This window comes from Callithrix jacchus, chromosome 14, assembly GCF_049354715.1.
Source record: "Callithrix jacchus isolate 240 chromosome 14, calJac240_pri, whole genome shotgun sequence".
Classification (NCBI taxonomy): domain Eukaryota; kingdom Metazoa; phylum Chordata; class Mammalia; order Primates; family Cebidae; genus Callithrix; species Callithrix jacchus.
In genome coordinates, this window is record NC_133515.1 from 24,147,879 (window position 1) to 24,168,094 (window position 20,216).

The 20,216-nt window shown below is 43.2% G+C and overlaps 6 pseudogenes; 3 read left to right on the forward strand and 3 right to left on the reverse strand.

Moving 5' to 3' along the window:
• Positions 1-17: 17 nt before the first annotated feature.
• On the forward strand, positions 18-1,069 carry LOC118147152 (mechanosensitive cation channel TMEM63B pseudogene; annotated as a pseudogene).
• A 4-nt stretch (positions 1,070-1,073) lies between these two features.
• LOC100406917 (phosphatidylinositol 4-kinase beta pseudogene) lies at positions 1,074-2,313 on the forward strand (annotated as a pseudogene).
• A 1,087-nt stretch (positions 2,314-3,400) lies between these two features.
• Positions 3,401-5,292, reverse strand: LOC118147465 (ATP-dependent clpX-like chaperone, mitochondrial pseudogene; annotated as a pseudogene).
• Positions 5,293-8,499: 3,207 nt separating this feature from the next.
• Positions 8,500-10,051, forward strand: LOC118147466 (inositol 1,4,5-triphosphate receptor associated 2-like; annotated as a pseudogene).
• Positions 10,052-10,277: 226 nt separating this feature from the next.
• Positions 10,278-11,080, reverse strand: LOC118147467 (F-box/WD repeat-containing protein 12 pseudogene; annotated as a pseudogene).
• A 1,298-nt stretch (positions 11,081-12,378) lies between these two features.
• Positions 12,379-19,920, reverse strand: LOC118147154 (uncharacterized; annotated as a pseudogene).
• Between the last annotated feature and the right edge of the window lie 296 nt (positions 19,921-20,216).

Here is a 20,216-nt window from a genome sequence, read left to right on the forward strand (position 1 = left end):
CCTGGCTGAACTTGAGCCAGGAGATCTGGGACAAATGTGGGGGTGATGCTGTGCACTACCTGTGTTTTCAGCAGCACATCATTGGGCTGCTGGTGGTCATGAGTGTCCTCTCCGTAGGCATCGTGCTTCCTGTCAACTTCTCAGGGGGCCTGCTGGAGAACAATGCCTACAGCTTTGGGAGAACCACCATAGCCAACTTGAAATCAGGAAACAACCTGCTATGGCTGCACACCTCCTTCACCTTCCTGTATCCGCTGCTCACCGTCTATAGCATGCATAGCATAGAAACACCAAGATGCACTACAAGAAGGACGATCTGGTGAAGTGGACCCCCTTCATCAATGAAATCTCCAAATATGCAGAGTCAGAAAAGATCAAGAAGCATTTTGAGGAGGCCTACCCCAACTGCACAGTTCTCAAAGCCCACCCGAGTTACAGTGTGGCTCGCCTCATGTTCCTCAATGCAGAGAGAAAGAAGGCCAAGCAGGGAAAGCTGTATTTCACAAACCTCCAGAGCAAGGAGAACATGCCCACCATGATCAACCCCAAGCCCTGCGGCCACCTCTGCGGCTGCGTGGTGTGAGGCTGTGAGCAGGTGGAGGCCATTGAGTACTACACAAAGCTGGAGCAGAAGCTGAAGGAAGACTACAAGTGGGAGAAGGAGAAGGTGAAGGAGAAGCCTCTTGGCATGGCCTTTGTCACCTTCCACAATGAGACCATCCCCACCATCATCCTGAAGGACTTCGACATGTGTAAGTGCCAGAGCTGCACCTGCCGCGGGGAGCCATGCTCCTCATCCTGCAGCGAGTCCCTGCACATCTCCAACTGGACTGTGTCCTATGCCCCTGACCCCCAGAACACCTACTGGGAGCACCTCTCCATCCAAGGCTTCATCTGGTGGCTGTGCTGCCTGGTCATCAATGTCCTATTCATTCTCCTCTTCTTCCTCACCACTCCAGCCATCATCATCACCACCATGGACAAGTTCAATGTCACCAAGCCTGTGGAGTACCTCAGCAATCCCATCATCACCCAGTTCTTCCCCACCCTGCTACTGTGGTACCCATGAACGTATGGAAGTCCTTTAATGTGAAAACTTTGACACCACCAGTGTCCCTGCCCAGATCCCTGAGAATAGAATTCGGAGTATAAGATCCATAGGGCACTTGCCCAAATGTGGTATCACCCATGAGCAATGAGCTGGCAGCTTCAACACTGTACCCAACTATGACAATGATGCCTGGTCAATGGATGACATAAGTGAGGTGCAAGTGGAGCTCACTGAAGTGCACACCAACAGCTGTGACAACATCTCCCAGTTCTCTGTGGACAGCATCATCAGCCAGGAGAGCAAAGAGCCTGTGTTCATTGCAGCAGGGGACATCCACCAGAGCCTTTCAGAACAGCTAGCTCACACCCCAACAGCCTTCAAACAAGACCCAGAAGATCCTTCTGCAGTTGCTCTCAAAGAGCCCTGGCAGAATAAAGTAGGGCAGATCAAAGAGGGCTCCCCCTACGGGCATCTCCCCAATTGGTAGCTCCTGTAAGTCATTGTCAAGTGTGGGGATGACCTTCGGCAAGAGCTGCTGGCCTTTCAGGTGTTGAAGCAACTGCAGTCCATTTGGGAACAGGAGTGAGTGCCCCTCTGGATCAAGCCATACAAGATTCTTGTGATTTCAGCCAACGGTGGCATGATTGAACCAGTGGTCAACGCTTTGTCCATCCATCAGGTGAAGAAACAGTCACAGCTCTCCTTGCTCGATTACTTCCTACAGGAGCATGGCAGTTACACCACTGAGGCATTTCTCAGTGCCCAGTGGAATTTTGTGTAAAGTTGTGCTGGCTACTGCTTGGCCTGCTACCTGCTGCAAGTCAAGGACAGACACAATGGGAATATCCTTTTGGATGCAGAAGGCTGCATCATCCACATCAACTTTGGCTTTATTCTGTCCAGCTCTCCCTGAAATCTGGGCTTTGAGATGTCAGCCTTTAAGCTGACCACAGAGTTTGTGGATGGGCAGCCTGGATGGTGACATGTTCAACTACTATAAGATGCTGATGCTGCAAGGGCTGATTGCTGCTCAGAAACACATGGACAAGGTGGTGCAGATCATGGAGATCATGCAGCAAGGTTCTCAGCTTCCTTGCTTCCATGGTTCCAGCGCCATTCGAAACCTCAAAGAGAGATTCCACATGAGCATAACTGAGAAGGAGCTGCAGCTGCTGGTGGAGCAGATGGTGGATGGCAGTATGCACTCTATCACCACCAAACTCTATGACGGCTTCCAGTACCTCACCAATGGCATCATGTGACACACTCCTCAGTCCAGGAGTGGTTGTGGGTCCAGTGCACCATCCCTAGAGGGCCCTTTTCTGAGAAACCCAAAACCAGAAAATCCCACCTGCCCAACCATCCACCCAAGGGAAATGGAAGGCAAGAAACCCAAAGGATCGTGTGGTAACTGCAAGACCTTGCCAGGGGTAGGAGAGCCAACTGTGGGGTCCACACTTGCGGGGGCTTCCCTGCCCCTCTGCTCTGTGTCAGTATTACCACAAGAGAGACTCCAGGACTCACTGCCCTCCAGAGAACAGAGGCAATGAGCATGAGGGACGCTGGGGCCTTTCTTCTCCTTGTAGGGTTCTGAAGGGTTCTTTCCACAGGCCATCCTCTTATTCCATTCTGGGGCACAGGAAGCAGGGAAGAGTAGGTTCTCGGTACTTAGGACTTGTTCCTGTGGTTGGCCACTGGCCATGCTGCTGCCCAACTCTACCCCTCCCAGAGACCGACCCCTGGCCCAAGCTCCCCTTGCTGGTGGGCACTGCATGGGCCCTGCACTTGCTGAGGTTTCCCGTCATGGACAAGGAAGGGAATTTCCACAGCCCTCCAGTGTACTGAGGGTACTGGCCTAGCCATGGGGTATTCCCTACCCTGACTCCTTCCCCAAATCCAGGGAAAAGAGCTCTCAATTTTTTACTTTTTATTTTTGTTTGAAATAAAGTCCTTAGTTAGGTTTTTTTTTGGTATCTCAATATCCAATTTTAAAGAATTTATTTTCCCATTTGTAGAGTAACATTACTGTAAAATCCACAGTTTTGCAATACCTTCACTGCGTAAAAGAATTCCTAAGAACTTTGTTAAAGCATAAATTTTTAAAAACTGAACCAAAATAATGTACATTTTATCTCTAAATACTGTGTCATTAAAGTCCATATAATGTCCTCTGTTAAATCAATGTGATGTTACAATAATATACATGATCTGATGCTTATCCTAAAGGCTTCTCTAACCACGTATGATATCTAAGATAGATCCAATGCCTTTAATATCAGACTGCAGAGACAGTTATAATCCTAAACTAATGAAGGAAAAGCTGTATATACAGAACAGCAATATTACAGTTTAGCTGTTTGCAGCATCTGCTTGGCAGAAGCATCCTTCTTCTTCAACTCCAGAGTTATACTCCTCTTCAGAGGATTCTTTGATTGGAGCCTGGATGTATCCTGGTTCCTTTTTTTCTTCTACTACTTCTTTGTCAACCTCCACACGTATGATATCAGAATTAAGGACTTCAAACACTGGTTCTAGAAACAGCTTTTCCATTATGGACTGAAGGCTTTGTGCACCTGTTTTTCATTCTAGTGCCAATCTGACTATAGCTTTCAAAGCATCCTCAGTAACATTCAATTCACACTTATCCATGCTGAATAAGGCCTGGTGCTGAGGAATAACAGCATTTCGTGGCTCAGTTAGTATGTGTACAAGTGTTTTCTCATCTAAGCTATGCAATGGAACCACCATAGACAACTGTCGCAGCAACTCAGGAATCATGCCAAACTCAATCAGATTTCTGGCTTCCACATAACATAATAACAGATCTTTTTCTTCAATGTCTTGGTGAGTATTTGCTTCCCCACTTCAATTAGCAAGGTCTGCAGCAGCTGCAGCCCTTCTGCCTTTCCCCAGATTAGATGGTGTTCCAAATCCAAGATACTTTTCATTTTTCCGCTTGCTGATGATTCTGTCTAAACCATTGAAAGCACCAGATGCAGCAAACAGGATGTTTGTTGTATCAACTTGTACTGTTTCTCCATGGAGCTTTCGGGAATTCTTTTCTGGAACATTGACTATCGTGCCTTCTAGTAGTTTTAGTAAGCCTTGCTGAATGCCTTCTCCACCTACATCACATAATTGATGAATGCCTGGCACACTGCCAATCTTATCTACTTCATCCAGAAAGACAATTTCTTGTGCTTTTTCTGCATTATAATTGGCATCTTGGAGTAGTTTGGCAATCACAGATTCAATATCTTCACCCACATATCCAGCCTGAGTCAAAGTTGTATGGTCACAGATAGCAAAAGGGACAACAAGGCATTTAGCTAGGGTTTATGCCAGCAGGGTTTTACCTGACCCAGTTGGTCCAAGCAGCAAAATATTACTTTTTTCAAGTTTTATGTCATCATGAGAAGAATCCAATACTTCACCTCCTCATCTTTCCTGAGGTATTTGTTGATTCATCTGTTGCTGCATTGATGCTCCTAAAGCATTATTACCATGTGGGCTAATTCAGCAATCTGAAGCAATTTTGCAATCTTTACTCATCCTCCCGTCTTCTTATTTCTAACTCTCTTGCTGTTAATGATGTCTGCTTCTCAACCTGTGCTTGCTGTCTCAGATTATCTGGGATATTATTTTATATTCTCTTATAATGATTGTACACAGCAACTGAAAGTACCTTCTTAGCAAATGACTGGCCAACAACATACTTGTCGAGGTAGTTATAAACCTTCTTAGGGGGAGGTGGTGGTTTCTGTTGGAATGTCAACATTACAGCTTCTTCTGCTGATTCAGGTTATTTAATTACACTTTTCTTTGAGTCTGCTTCAGATAGCACAACAACAAAAAAAATGATGACATTTTTCACATTTAACAAAACGGGTGGATGACACAAAGGTCTCTACATGTGTGCACAAGTCACCACATTTAGGACAGCGCAGCTGGTTTCTACCTTTCCCAGAATTCCCAGAGCCTGATTTCTTACTACTTCCCTCACTTGCTGATTTCTTATTTCCATCTCCAGAACCATCTTTACTTATTCCATCTTTTCAGAAAAAGTATGCTGGTGTTTCTGTAAAGAATCTAAGAGGAGCTCTTTACAGAATCTGAGTTTCAAATGTCCCAAGCCTTCCTAAAACTGATATATGACTGCGACCACCAGAAATACCTCTCTGCATAGAGGTGATGAGTTGGGCGGTGGCCTCCCAGCAGGTACAAGCACGGCAGCTGGACATCTCCAGGGGGCCTAGGCTGGGGCTTCACCCCCACCTATTGGCCCGACTCCTGCTCCCAAGTTGCGGCGAATCCTCCGCGGGCCCTAGACTCCATGCAGAGTTCACCTGCCCAGCAGCCAGGCCTTCGCGCTTCTGTGCCCCACAGCCATCTACTTACCAGAGTAGACACCCAACCACCCTTCCCTTCCCCTCCTTCTCCTTCTCCCACCTACCCCACCCCTGCCTACCCAGCCTGGGGAGTGGGCACATGCCTGCATCTTAGGCCCAGGGAGGGGGCGGAGGGTATGGGCACACGCCGCTAGTGAGTGCTGGAGAAGCAATGTGAGGTGAAGGTGAGGGGGTGGTGCCCTGGGGCCTCCTGTGCCTGCCACTGGCACATACTCTTTCACAACAGAGCACACTCATACCCCCTATGCCAGTGGGGACGCCCAGGCCTGACCACCCTGGGAGGCCACCTTGGGGCTTGGCCTGAGCCAGGGAACCACCAGGGTACTGCTCAGCACCTTAGCAGACTGATGGAGCCTTTCAGCCTGTAGGTAATGCCAATCTGATGCCTTCTCACTGTGGCCTGAGGGGAGCCACCATGCTCCCCTGGTATTCAGGTCCTGGTATTCAGGCACCTTCCCAGCTCTGGCCCAGGCCCCCACCCACTCAACCCTGTGCTTAGGAAGTTGAAGTGCTTGGTTCTAAATGCCTAAACAGAAGAGATCCCTGTTTCTCTCCCTTCCTCAGATGCCAGGGAGCCTGGGCCATAGGGTGAAGCAGGAGAACCCGTGGATGGGGTCAGCCGACCTTCCCTCATCCTCTGTCTCCTCCTCACTACCCCAGGAGCCCCCACCCAGCCTACCCACATCTGGAGTCTGGGGAGAGGAGCAGGGTCTTGGGTTTCTTAACCCTGAGCATCCCTTAGAGGGTCTCCAACCTCTAATCTCTTCCCTTAAGCTCTGTTACCACCCTGCCAGGAGAGACAAGGCCCTGGCTCCCACCTCATTTCAGCCCAGGGTGCCCATTGAGAAGCCCAGAACAGTCCCCCCATGCCCACAGCACAAAGTCAGGGCCTGTGAAGAAGAGGCACTCACAAGTATTTTTAATGCATGTGACAGAAAACAGAAAGGCTCAGTAGGAGTGGCCAAAATAATCAATTTACTGAGACAAACAACTAGCCAAAATTCTGAAGACAGCAGCCTTGAGCAGTTGTGGAACATGCTTGATCCTGAGAAGAGAGACCCACATGTGGACCTGGAAACTTTCCAGGCCATGATGAAAGAATGGACGGCTTACTGTGGAAACAAATGGAATGGAGTGAATCATAGATTAAGCAGCACCATGGATGATTCTGCTTTTGAACAGGATGGCATAATATCAAATGGAACAATGAAGATGAGCACAGATGTAACAGATTCTACATCGGGGAGTTTTGAGGCTTTCGGTGGAGATACATCTAAAGGAGTCTTAGAGGTGTCTGATTTGATTGCCTATGTAGCAGACCTCCATTTCAACAAGCAAAAACTGGAAGAGGAAAATAATGTTTCAATTGGCTTTAGAAACCTTGAAAGAAACGAACAGCCAGTTATCAGAGGACTGTACCAAACTGCACCATCAGGTAAAAAGTGCCCACTAGGCTATTATGAGAACAAATCTGTTAAAAGAAGAACTGGAGGAACTGAAACTTAGTATGAATGCTTCAGAAGAGCAGAAGAGCATGATTGTAGCCCAGAGCAAACAATTAGAGACAGAAAACTGGGCTCTTATTCTTAAGATTCAGATTCTGCAGGAAGAGAATATCAAGAACATCATGGATATAGACAGATTGGAAAAGAAGATTGAGGAGTTGTCTAAAACTGAGACAGAGCACCAAAAAGGCTTATATATAGAAGAACTTAAATCAACCATCATATAATATGGAAGCATTATAGAGAATTTATGAGGAGATAAGAATAAACTGGCTCATGAGTTACAGCACTTGCAACAGGACGTCATCACAAATGGGATCCAGTTGAACGTTAGTGGAGAGCATAATAGTGTCATCTCTGAAGGAGACAAGTCTTTACATAATGAACTCACTCTTGCTCAGTCTGCAGAGAACAATGAAACTGAAAGGCAGCACAATGTAATCAACTTGTCATCTCTGGATGCCATGATGGATTAAGAAATGCTGCTGTTACTAAGAAAGCCTGAGTAAAAGGGAGTGGAATTCACAGCCATGCTTCAGAAGCTGCATGAAGAAATTTCTAAAATTGCAACCCTCACTGAAAGCTCTCAACCGTGGGTAACTAATCCAGAAATTACTGTGAACAAAAAGTGGGAGGAACAGCTTACTGAATTCAAGCATATCATGGAAGAGAAACTAAATCTTTGTATTTTAATGCCAAACATCTTGGGAAAGCACAAAGAGTCTCTTGACAAAGAATTTGACAAGTTAATAGAGATTTTGAAAAGATTCAGGCAGGAATATTTTTATTTCAGAAAAGAATTTCTTGCCAGTCAGAAACAACTAGAAGCCAATAAACAACTGCAAGAAGATGCTGTCAAGCAGGAAGGCATCTTTAGGAAGAGGTTCCAAGAAGCCAGCCAATGGCTGGAGGATGCAGAGGAGCACTTTAAGGATCGAGACTGAGAAGCCCACTCTGCCAGTGAAAAAGCTACATATTTATGGCATAAATTAGAGGAAGCAATTTGTGAACAACGGAACCTTCAAACTGTAAATACTGAGTTACTGAATACTTGCCAGGCACTTCAGCAGAAGACAAGGAAACTGAAAACAACAGTTGAGTCACTTTGAAAAAAGTTAATTGAAGGGGAACACCATGGCTTGCAGTTTCAGAGCTATTTAGATGAGGAATTTCCTCACTATGATTCCCTCTCCTGCCAAAGTGCAATTCAACAGCCTCTTCAAGAAAAATTAAAGCAGTGTTGCCACAAACTCTATGGTGGTCAAGAAGCAAGAATACATCAGACACCCCTGAACTTGAAACATACATGCTGGTACACACCTCTGCTGGTTGCCTTGTCTCTGGATAGTTTTACAGCAGTTCCAACACTGGAATCAACACCCTTCTCAGGTGTAGCCACCGAATTCATGCTTTATGTGAAAGGCCCGCATATGGAGAAGTAAAGGATGGTTCTTTGGATGTAACAAGACAACACAAGTGCCTGGGCCCCACAAGTGACCCCAACCAAGGAACAAATATCTTAGGCTGCATCAGAATGAATGATGAGCCAAGTATGGAAGAGAATATTGTTGAATGCATGTGTTCTGAGAGCCTGCTGCAGTCCAGGGAACATTCCTCACTACTGTTACCCAGACTCACTTCATTGACAGACAGTACTATAACTTCGAGTGATCCTGGATTAGAAATTCTGAATATGGCTACTTGTGACCTTGACAGTAAGAAAGAGGAGGACACAAGATCAGCTTCTCTGATGATAGAGGCCCAAGGCACAAGTTCAGCTCATGATATTACTGCATTTCAAGACTCTATGAGTAAGAATAAAACCATATTAAATCTGGAAGCCAAAGAGAAACCAGAAACAATAGAAGAATATTAAAAAGAACATGCTTTAAGAGACTCTGCGGTTTCCCCTCTTTCTGTAACCACTGTGAAATCAGTTAACTTTAGACAGAGTGACAACACTTCTGCTAATGAGAAGGAGGTTGAGGCAGAATTTCTCAGATTATCTTTGGGATTTAAGTGTGACTGGTTTACCTTGGAGAAGAGAGTGAAGCTTGAAGAGAGGTCCCATGACTTGGCAGAAGAAAATTTGAAGAAAGAAATCACTAACTGTTTAAAACTATTAGAGTCTTTAACACTTCTGTGTAAAGACGACAACCAGGCACAGGAAATCATTAAGAAGCTGGAGAAGAGCATAAAGTTTCTAAGCCAGTGCGCAGCTTGAGTGGCCAGTAGGGCTGAGATGTTGGGAGCCATCAATCAGGAAAACCGGGTTAGTAAAGCAGTTGAGGTGATGATTCAGCATGTAGAAAACTTGAAGAAGATGTATGCCAAAGAGCATGCTGACTTAGAAGAAATGAAACAGGTCCTTCTGCAGAATGAATGATCTTTCAATCCTCTTGAAGACGATGATGACTGCCCAATTAAAAAAGGTTCAGCTTCTCTAAACTCCAAGCCCTCTTCCCTTCGAAGAGTGACTATTGCCTCTTTACCCAGAAATATTGGAACTGCAGGAATGGTGGCTGGGATGGAAAATAATGACCGATTCAGTAGGAGGTCAAGCAGTTGGTATATTTGGGGTCAAAGCAGAGTGAACACTGTCCCTCATTACCTCGACTTATTAGCACCTATTCCTGGGCAGATGCTGAAGAAGAAAAATGTGAACTAAAAACTAAAGATGACTCAGAGTCACCTGGAGAAGAAATAGTAGAAAGGACAAGGAAGCCAAGTCTTTCTGAAAAGAAAAATTATCCATCAAGGCGGGATGTCTCTTCAGTTTATGACATGATGGCTTCTTGGGCAACATATCTCAAGTCCTCCATCAGAGAAGCTAATAAGGCCATTTGGCTTTCTATTGCATTCATTGTAATGTTTGCAGCTTTGATGAGCTTCCTCACAGACCAATTCTTCCAGAAGGCTGTGGATGCCACTCCCACACAGGAAGAGGACTCATGGATGTCCCTAGAACGTATGTTGTGGCCATTTACCAGACTCCAACACAATGGGCCACCATCACTGTGACAGCAGGACATCCTAATAAATGGATCTTGATTTTGAAGTTTCAGTATCTGAGCTTTGTAAATTAGGAACTTTTAGCTGGGAAAGTAAAGCATGAAACCAGAGGCTCTCAGAATGACTGTAAGAAATCTTACATTTCCTCTTTTTGCATTTATCTCCCCAACTAAAATACAAAAGGGAAGAAGTCTATGATCTTTGAATGAGCTTTTTAAGAAAGAAATATTATATATTGTTTGTTAAACTTTACTGAAATAAAAAATCATTTAAATCTTTAAAAAAAAAGCCTCCCTCTTCTCACAGGTACAGGTGCATAGAGTCAGCAGATGTGGTGAGCACATAGAGAGCATCCATCCAGAAGTTGTTGATAGCTGTCTGGTGGTCTTGAAATTGTTGCAGCAGGAAGCCAGTGATGCTGAAGAGGAGCAAGTATGGCCCACTGGGAAAGACAATCAAATATCCATCACTGGCTCCTATCCATTTAGGGTGCTCCAGATGAGGTGCCAACTGGAAACTTGAGATCTCATATGCTTGGACGACTGTTTGGCCTCCAGTCCTCTTGGTTGTTAGATCAAAGATGATAAATTCTGTCTTTTTTTAATAGTTTGGGACATCAGTGTTATCCTGTTTTTCATCTTTGGGTTCCAGCAGGCAGTGGTGCAGAATTTATGTAGGAGAAAAGTAGATAGAGGAACGCTGCCTTCTGATGGTCTCCGTAAGTCCTCTGCGAGAAACACCTGTGGAAAGTTACGAGTATATATCCCACATGCAAATACCCATTTCTTGTCAGGATAGCAGTGTAGAAGTACAATAGCATATTGAAATGCAGTAACTTTAGAAACATCTCTTAACCCAGGCAGTGTAAATGTGTAGATGTCACCTGCAGCGTCACCAACCATCAGGAATGGGCCATCCTTAGTGAGATGGGCTTCCATGCAATAACAGAGTGCTGGCATGGGGAGAGAGGCCAGAAGATCCCTGTCCTGACAATTCCACACTTTGATCATTTTGCTCCTATCTGCAGGGATGACGAGATGCATCTGAGGGAGAGTTATCAGATTTGAGAACTGGAACTTCTGGAATGGGCTTGACCAGATCATGGTGCCCTCTTGCACATCCCAGGCACAAAGCTCGCTCTTTGCATATACACTACAAGTGATTGACTTCTCCTGTTCATCCATTGTAAAGCTATTTCCTGAGAGATAAGCCAAACCCACTTCATATGCAGTGTTCTTAGTTATTTTGTAGATAAAGTTATGTGGCTGTGCCAATGACAACCGAAGCTCCTTCCTTCTTTGGTGCAGGAAAAATTGCTTCCACGTGTGTGCACCCAGGTGTTGATCAGTGAGGTTGCTGCAGTCCCATCTCTGCCGAGAGTGTGCCCTCCACAGGTAATTGCTGTCTGCAACCCAATCCTTGTTCACTTGGGAAACCCGCAGCAAGCTGAATACGTTCAGGAAGGGGAAGATCCACTTCAAAGCTGTCAGGCAATTGGATCTCTATTTTCCATGCCTGAACCCACACCCACTCTCTTTTTTTTTCTCAGAAGAGATTCTTTAATCCTCCCTAACAGAGAGTCTGCAAATTAGATACAGTGTGTGGGCATGTCCCCTACCCATCAAAGGAAGCGAGGAATGAATTCTCCCAGGATCAAGAAGGAAAACCACAAGAAGTTAGAGTGTTCAATATAACTGAGCAAGTGCCTTTCACCACCACCACCACCACCTCTCTCTTCCAGCCTCCTTCCCAATCTCTCTCTCAATGTCTCTCTCTCAATCTTTCTCTCTCAATCCCTCTCTCTCTATCTCTGTCTTGCTACCTACATATTCCTTTTGTTCAAGATATAAAGAGAAACCACAGCTCCTACCTTTGAGTACAAACCCCAAGAAAGCTTGGTCTCTATCACCATAACAACCATTCCAAATATCCCAAAAAGCAGAGCATAGTCACTCAGTCACTTTCTCTTTTCAAACAGGGCCCTCCTGTGTCCCAGCTTATAGCCAATGTTTTGTTTTTTCTGCTTTTTGTTTTGGGGAAGGTGGTGCTGCTGGCAGTGGTGCCAGCATGCCGGTGGTTGTGGGTGGCATTAGGGTGATGGAGCAGGATCTGGTGGGTATGGTTGTCCTCCCAGGAGGAGATAACTATGTCTGGGGGGTTGCTAGCGCTGAAAAGCTGGAGGGGTTGGCCCTCAGTCTCTGCCTCGATGAGGTTCCTCTGGGAGGTGCTAAGGTGGCTGAGGGGCTTCATGACCCCACTGCTATACTTGCAGGAGCTTATGGAAATCTCCACTAAGGGGTTGCTGTCCTGCCAGTGCACCAGGGGGCCAGCCTGCCAGTGCTGGCTGCCCCCGCCAGGCCCACTTGTAGCTGTGGAACTTGGAGAGTGGCCAAGCAAGTGATCATTGAGATTGAGCTGGCTGCCTTGCCTGGAGGAAGGGTGGAGGATGGCAGTGGAGTTGGATGAAGCAGGGGCCCTGAAAGTGGTGGGAGAGGAGTGCAGCAGGCCAGGGTGGACGGGCTGGCTCTGGAGTTGGGCGAGTTAATACAGGGGATGCGGTGGCTGCTGCTGCTGCTGAAGCTGCAGAGGCTGAGGCTGCAGCAAGGGTCCTGGGGGCTGCTGGTGGCACTGGTGGTGGTAGTGGTGGCTGCTGCTGCTCATCCCCAGAAAATGGACAGGGGCACTTGGGGTCTTCATCCAGGTCCCCCACCCCCGAGTCATGAAAGTGCCCAGAAGTGTCTATCTTGGGACCTGGCTGTATTCCCTGCAGCACAAGGCCCCACCCCAAGGCCACCCTCACTCCAAAGATGTCCTCAAAGAAAGCCAGGCATATCCAATCTCCCCCACCAGTGTCTTGGCCCCAGGCCTCTCTCTTTGGCTTGCTTAAGTTCTCTGGGGCTCCCTGGAGTCCAGATGCTGCCACTCAAGAATGCTTTGTATTGGGCAGGGAAGGAGAGCAGGAGGGGAGCTTGGAGAAAGAAGAGGGGGCGAAAGAACTCTCTCAGGCGGTGGTCCTCTAACAGCATGTGAGGCCAGGCTCAGCTTCACTCCCCGCTGGCTCAATAGATTTGCTGGCCTCCTCCTGCCACTGTTACATTGTAAGCCAAGCCCACTCTTTTTTTTTTTTTTACCAGAAAACCAAATCAGAAAATCTCCCTTTTCCCACATGATGCCAAAGTGGTATAAGAAACCAAAAGGAAATGAATATAAATGATATAAAGCAATTTGATAATATGTTATGCAGTTACTAAAGTCATGCTTTCAGATAACATTTAATGACTTGGAAAGTGCATAGTGTATAATGTCAAACAAAATCATATGAAATTACATATAAGGGAATCCAATGCAAAATATCAGCAGTGGTTATAGCTGGGAAGTCCACTCTTATGTGTTTTACTGGTGACCCAAGTTTTTCAAGGTAGTTGTTATTTTTATAACCAGAAAATAAAATAAAAGTAAAGCCAATAAACTATAACAGCAATAGTCCATTTTTAGGAGACATATTACACAAAGCATTAGCAGTTTTGGCAGTAAGTATAAGCATGGACATTGTAATAAACATACCAAGAAGTTATCAGAATTTTTTGAAGAGTTTAGAAATTTTAGTTTTGAAAACTGCTCCAACATAGCAAAGCAAATTACAGGCCTAGAAATAAAAATTAGATTTAAAAAGTATTGCAGTTAATTAGAAAGGACACTATAGGAAGATCTGAATGAATTAATTTCTTTTCTGTTTTTTTTTTTTTTTACATGGCAGTGTGATTTGCTGCCTTCCTCCCCTTCACCTATATCTGGCATTTCTCCCCATGTTATGTCTCCCCAACTCCCCACCCCCTACTGTCCCTCCCATCTTTCCCTCCAACAGACACCAGTGTGTCATGCTCCCCTCCCTGTGTCCATGTGTTCATTGTTCAACACCCACCTATGAGTGAGAACATGTGGTGTTTGATTTTCTGTTCTTGTGTCAGTTTGCTGAGAATGATGGTTTCCAGGTTCATCCATGTCCCTACAAAGGACACAAACTCATTGTTTTTTATGGCTGCATAATATTCCGTGGTGTATATGTGCCACATTTTCCTTGTCCAGTCTATCATCAATGGGCATTTGGGTTGGTTCCAGGTCTTTGCTATTGTAAACAGTGCTGCAATGAACATTGGTGTGCATGTGTCCTTATAGTAGAACGATTTATAGTCCTTTGGATATATACCCAGTAATGGGATTTCTGGGTCAAATAGAATTTCTATTTCTAGGTCCTTGAGGAATCGCCACACTGTCTTCCACAATGGTTGAACTAATTTGCACTCCCACCAGCAGTGTAAAAGTGTTCCTATTTCTCCACATCCTCTCCAGCATCTGTTGTCTCCAGATTTTTTAATGATTGCCATTCAAACTGGCATGAGGTGGTATCTCAATGTAGTTTTGATTTGCATTTCTCTGATGACCAGTGATGATGAGTATTTTTTCATATGTTTGTTGGCCTCATGTATGTCTTCTTTTGTAAAGTGTCTGTTCATACCCTTTGCCCACTTTTGAATGGGCTTGTTTGTTTTTTTCTTGTAAATCAGTTTTAGTTCTTTGTAAATTCTGAATATCAGCCCTTTGTCAGATGGGTAGATTGCAAAAATTTATTCCCATTATGTTAGTTGCTGATTCACTTTAATGATTGTTTCTTTTGCCATGCAGAAGCTGTGGAGTTTGATTAGGTCCCATTTGTCTATTTTGGCTTTTGTTGCCAATGCTTTTGGTGTTTTGGTCATGAAGTCCTTGCCTAGCCTATGTCCTGAATGGTTTCACCTAAATTTTCTTCTAGGGTTTTTATGGTGTTAGGTCTTATGTTTAAGTCTTTAATCCATCTGGAGTTAATTTTAGTGTAAGGTGTCAGGAAACAGTCCAGTTTCTGCTTTCTGCACATGGCTAGCCAGTTTTCCCAACATGATTCATTAAACAGTGAATCCTTTCCCCATTGCTTGTTTTTGTCAGGTTTGTCAGAGATCGGATGGTTGAAGATATGTTGTGTTGCCTCTGAGGCCTCTGTTCTGTTCCATTGGTCTACTCTGTTTTGGTACCAGTACCATGGTGTTTTGATTACTGTAGCCTTGTAGTATAGTTTGAAGTCTGGTAGTGGGATGCCTCCCGCTTTGTTATGATGTTTAAGGTGTTTTTTTCCAGTTCTATGCAGAAGGTCATTGGTAGCTTGATGGGGTTAGCGTTGAATCTGTAAATTACTTTGGGTAGTATGGCCATTTTCACAATATTGATTCTTCCTAACCATGAACATGGAATGTTTCTCCATCTGTTTGTGTCCTCTCTTATTTCATTGAGCAGTGGCTTGTAGTTCTCCTCGAAGAAGTCCTTTATGTTCCTTGTTAGTTGTAGTCCTAGGTATTTTATTCTCTTTGTAGCAATTATGAATGACAGTTCATTCTTGATTTGGCTCTCTTTAAGTTTGTTATCATGGAAGCAACAGAGGTACTTAGCACAGTTTACTAGTCCTAGGAGCTTAGCTAACTGGATAAACTAATTACTGCTATATTTTTAATGACTCCCTTTACCAGATATGTTTATTCTATTTGGTAACATTCTTATACTTCAAAAAGGTGTTCAGAAGCATAATGAGTATGCTCAAATAATGGGCTCTGAGGGTGAAATTTCAGTTTTATGGAGAGTGATACTGTGTGTAGGAAGGGCATGTTGGTTCTTTTCTTTTTTGCTTCCAACATAAATTACAGAGAAGAGAGAGGGCTTCAGGGGTATGGGAATTCAGGTTTCATATCATGTCTTATCCTGTGAGCAAGAATGAAATGGATTCTGTTGACATTAGTGGACTGAGAGTTTTAGCCTTAATAATCTCCTTTTAATCCAAGAGTAGGTTGACTTTATACATGTAGATAAGGGTACACACTACTTAAGAAGGGCCTGTGTAAGCAGAGATAAAGAGTATCTCAAGAGTTGTGCTCACTTGTAACTCCAAGCCTCAGAGTTACAACTTATCTCTCTTAGACTCCTTGACTGCAGCCCGCCCATTGGGAGACACTCAATGGTTACAAGACCTGCATGCCCAATAGATTAGCCAGCGGACACAAGTGGCTATTTAAATTTCAATTAATGAGAACTTAAATAAAATTTAAAATTCAATTCTTCCTCCACTCTAACTGTATTTCAAGTGCTCAATAGCCAGTGGCTAGTGTCCATCATATTGGACTGCATAGATAGAGGAAAACTGCATCACAGCAGAAAGTTCTATTGGGCAATGCTGTTCTATATGAAGCCATATTTGTGACATTTTGGTGAATGAAAGTCCTGACAACACTTTTTGCACTGGCAATAGAAAATGGCTTCTTCTTCAACAAGCTCTTTCTCAGTGCTAGATAGCTGAGTATGAAATATTTAGAATGGAAGAAAATTAGTTTCCTGTTCAATTTCACTTTTGCTCTTTCTCAGAACTGTACAGCAAGACTTAAGATGCCTTAAATAAATATATCACAGGTATATCCTTCTTTAAAATGACGTGTTGGTTCAGGTATCATTTTAAAGGAGAATTATGTAGCTGAATGGACTATAATATAAAGTTTTTCTTCTAATACTATTAACTAATTATTTCTGTCAATTGTCAATAAATGCCCATAAGCTCGTATAACATTGTAAATAAACTAATTATCCACATTTATTGAGAGTGATCCCCAGGCCTCACCTCTTGCTAGTTTTAAGTTCATTTCATTTCTTCAGTTTTGATCCAGAAAGACATTTAATATTTTTTTGTTTTCTCCTGGTTAGATACTGTGGACATATTTTCCTCCCATTTATATCTCATTTTCATTTTCAACCTGGACCATTTCTCACTCATTGACCTTATTTAGAATGGTCCCCTATTTTAGGAGCAGTGATAATAATAAAGCTGAAAATTCATTTGGAGGAACACATTCTGAACACTTTACTTGATCAATGGAATAAAAGATTTGTGTTTATTATGTCTTCCTCTTCTCTACACACATTACAGCAGAAGAGAGCAAAAATTGTAACTCTGATGTTACAATGATATTCCTTTTCAAGGCAATTCAACAAGACTATAAAGAAGCTCCTCTATGAGAAAGTTGTATTTTGAATAAGCTGAGCCTCTAACAAAGGCCAAGGGGAAGGGACTGGGGAGAGAGCTTTTACCAAACATCATCATGTGTTAACACTAAGAGCAAACTAAATGTTTCAGTCCCTGAATAATGATGGAGAGTGAGCCATTTGTATAGGCATAAGAAAAAGCAGGGAGACTCCTGAAGACCCATAGAAAATCGCAGTGACTGAACCTAGACTTGCCAAAGGTCTAACTGGCTTTTAAGAAGCCAATCGTAAGTTTAGGCTGCAGCATTCAGTGAAGAACTTTTTCTCTTTTAACCCAAAGGTATTTTTATTTAAACTCCAAAGCTTGGAAGGAAAAGCTCTTAGTAGCAAACTCCATGTTTTAATCACATTACCTAAATATACTTTTCTTTCTCTCAAAACTTTGCTTTAATTTGATGCAGTCAATTACTCAGATAATTGTTTTAGGTAAAGAAGTTTCAGAGATGCAGATTTCAGTTAACATGGTAATTGGTAAAGACAGCCAAATTCTTATTAGCTAAGGAACTTGAGTTATTGTAAATTTTAATAAAGAACATAAATAATAATACATATTAGCCATCAGAAATGTTTGTATTTTCGTTGTTTTGCTATTTTCTGAATAGCTTGCTTTTTCTGAACCTTGAATATAGTGGTTTTACTCCTCCCTTCAAAGCACATTGCTCTGTACAATGTCCTTCTCCTATATTATTTTATTTTTCATCTGCGTTTCTAAGACCACAGATTTCCCATGCCTCTTTACTCTCCCGCAGGCACCTGAGTTTTAATGGCTCTTTATAAAATATATCATGCTACATTATATATGATTATGTTTTAATTTATATAATTACAATTATCTAAAATTAATTCATTTCATTAAAGAATGTTTTTATAATAAAAAATGGGCTTTTTCTTTTTTTGGCTTGCAAACAATTCTCTTTACTACATTACAGATGATGCAAAGTCAATTTTGTTGATTTTCATATTACATATTGAAAGAATACATCTGGCAGGTGGTGGACGCTGGCGAGGGTCGGGGGCAGTGTGGCCCCTCGATTTTGGGGTGCGAGCAGAAGAGAACTCTGGGGGCACCTTTTTTTTTGAAGATAAGCTAATAAAATGCCAGAAATCTCTTTTACTAGATGAAGCATTTATCACTTTAATTAGCGTTATGATTTAAGGCTTTCATATTTGGGAAACAATCACCAGCATTCCACATGCTTGGGTTAAAGAGGATCTTAATCATTATTATGCAGAGGCCAAGGGCAAGGAGACAAAGTTTTAGACATTGCCTGTGTTCTGATAGTCATCAGACCTTTAGGGAGATACTACAATGCTGAAGACCCTGTCCAAGGTTATAAGAAAAAGATAGAACCACAGTCTAGTATTGTGTGCTTGTAAAAAATAACTTCCAACTTTTATCTTTCTTTTTTTTTAATTTTTTATTGGATTATAGGTTTGGGGGTACATGAGCAGAGCATGCAAGACAGTTGTGTAGGTACACACATGGCAGTGTGCTTTGCTTTTCTTCTCCCCTTCACCCACATTTGGCATTTCTCCCCAGGCTATCCCTCCCCACCTCCCCCTCCCACTGGCCCTCCCCTTTTCCCCCAATAGACCCCAGTGTTTAGTACTCCCCTTTCTGTGTCCATGTGTTCTCATTTTTCATCACCCGCCTATGAGTGAGAATATGCGGTGTTTCATTTTCTGTTCTTGTGTCAGTTTGCTGAGGATGATGTTCTCCAGATTCATCCATGTCCCTACAAACGACACGAACTCATCATTTCTGATTGCTGCATAATATTCCATGGTGTATATCTTTCTATGGGTTGTACTATAAGGTAGGTCTGCACAAAGTGCTAGTGACTCCCCTAAAGTAGGGAGGGGTAAGTTTTGCCGACAAAGTCACAGATGAGCTGAGTTAGAAGCCTACTCAGCTAGTAGGTGCTATTAATTCCCCTAATGTAGAGAGGGGTAAGTTTCACGGAGAAAGTGACAGATGAGTTAGAAGCCTACTCACCTACAGAACAAAGTGGAATGGAAGGCCATTTACATGTGACAAGGGAATATAAATTCCTTGGCAGGAGAGCCAAGATCTCAAGAAGGTCTCTGGGACCCTCTGCTCCCCTTCTTATCAGTCCCACCCTGGGAAGGTAGTTGGTGGATGTGAACCTCTGACTAAGACCCAGGAGCTGGTTTTCAGCCTCCAGCTGCTCGCCTGTAGGAAGAGGGGAGAGAAAGGAGCGGGTAAAAGCCTTCACGCGCCTGCGCTCAGCAGCCTGTCGGCTCAACCAAGAACTCTGCTCTGGCTCACTCCCCACCTACTCGCTTCTCACGCCTCGCCGGCCCCAGAAACCCAGACCCGAGAGCGAGCGCGTCGCTCTCCCGTGCAGACTTAAGGTCCCAGGCAGGCGCCTGCACACGAGCTTCTATTTTTTCTTTTTTTTTAACTCTATTAGAATAAAGTAAAAATTTATTTAAAAATCTCAATAGAAACCGTACATTATTTACTACATACATCCAAACTTATGAGTGAAAATAGCAGTTGCCATTTAAGATGATAATCTTTAGTTAGTATCTTAGAGGAAAGATGAGATCCGGTAGTATGTTAGAATAGTTAACTCCACATTAAATTAAAAGTAACTCCATATTAACCAGACTTTTTAAAACAAAACACTTATTTCCTGTTGATGCTTAAAACAGTTGACTTTGTTTTACAATATTTTAAATGAAAACACAGAACAGACCTATTTTCCAGTTTTATCTCCTTTAAATTCCCAATTTTGATTAATTAAATATCTATAACAGATATTTAAACTGTACCCCCCTTGCCAGACACCTTGGAGGAAAGCATCTTGGACCTCAAAAGCTCAAAGCAGTCTCAATATTCATACACATAGTAAATTATTAATAAATAAATAAGTAAAATGAATATGGCATTCACCAGATTAACATAAAATGAGTTCTCACTTCTATTTTTTCCTCTTTCCAAATCGTTAACAATCACTATGCTATAGGAAACAAGACATACCCATGTTTGTTTACTATGGTATTTCCTTGGTAAAGAATAGACTTCCAATAAATGATTTGGGGAATGTGGAAAATTTTCTTATACTACAAATAACTGGGCCATGATGTGAAAGTGGTCAT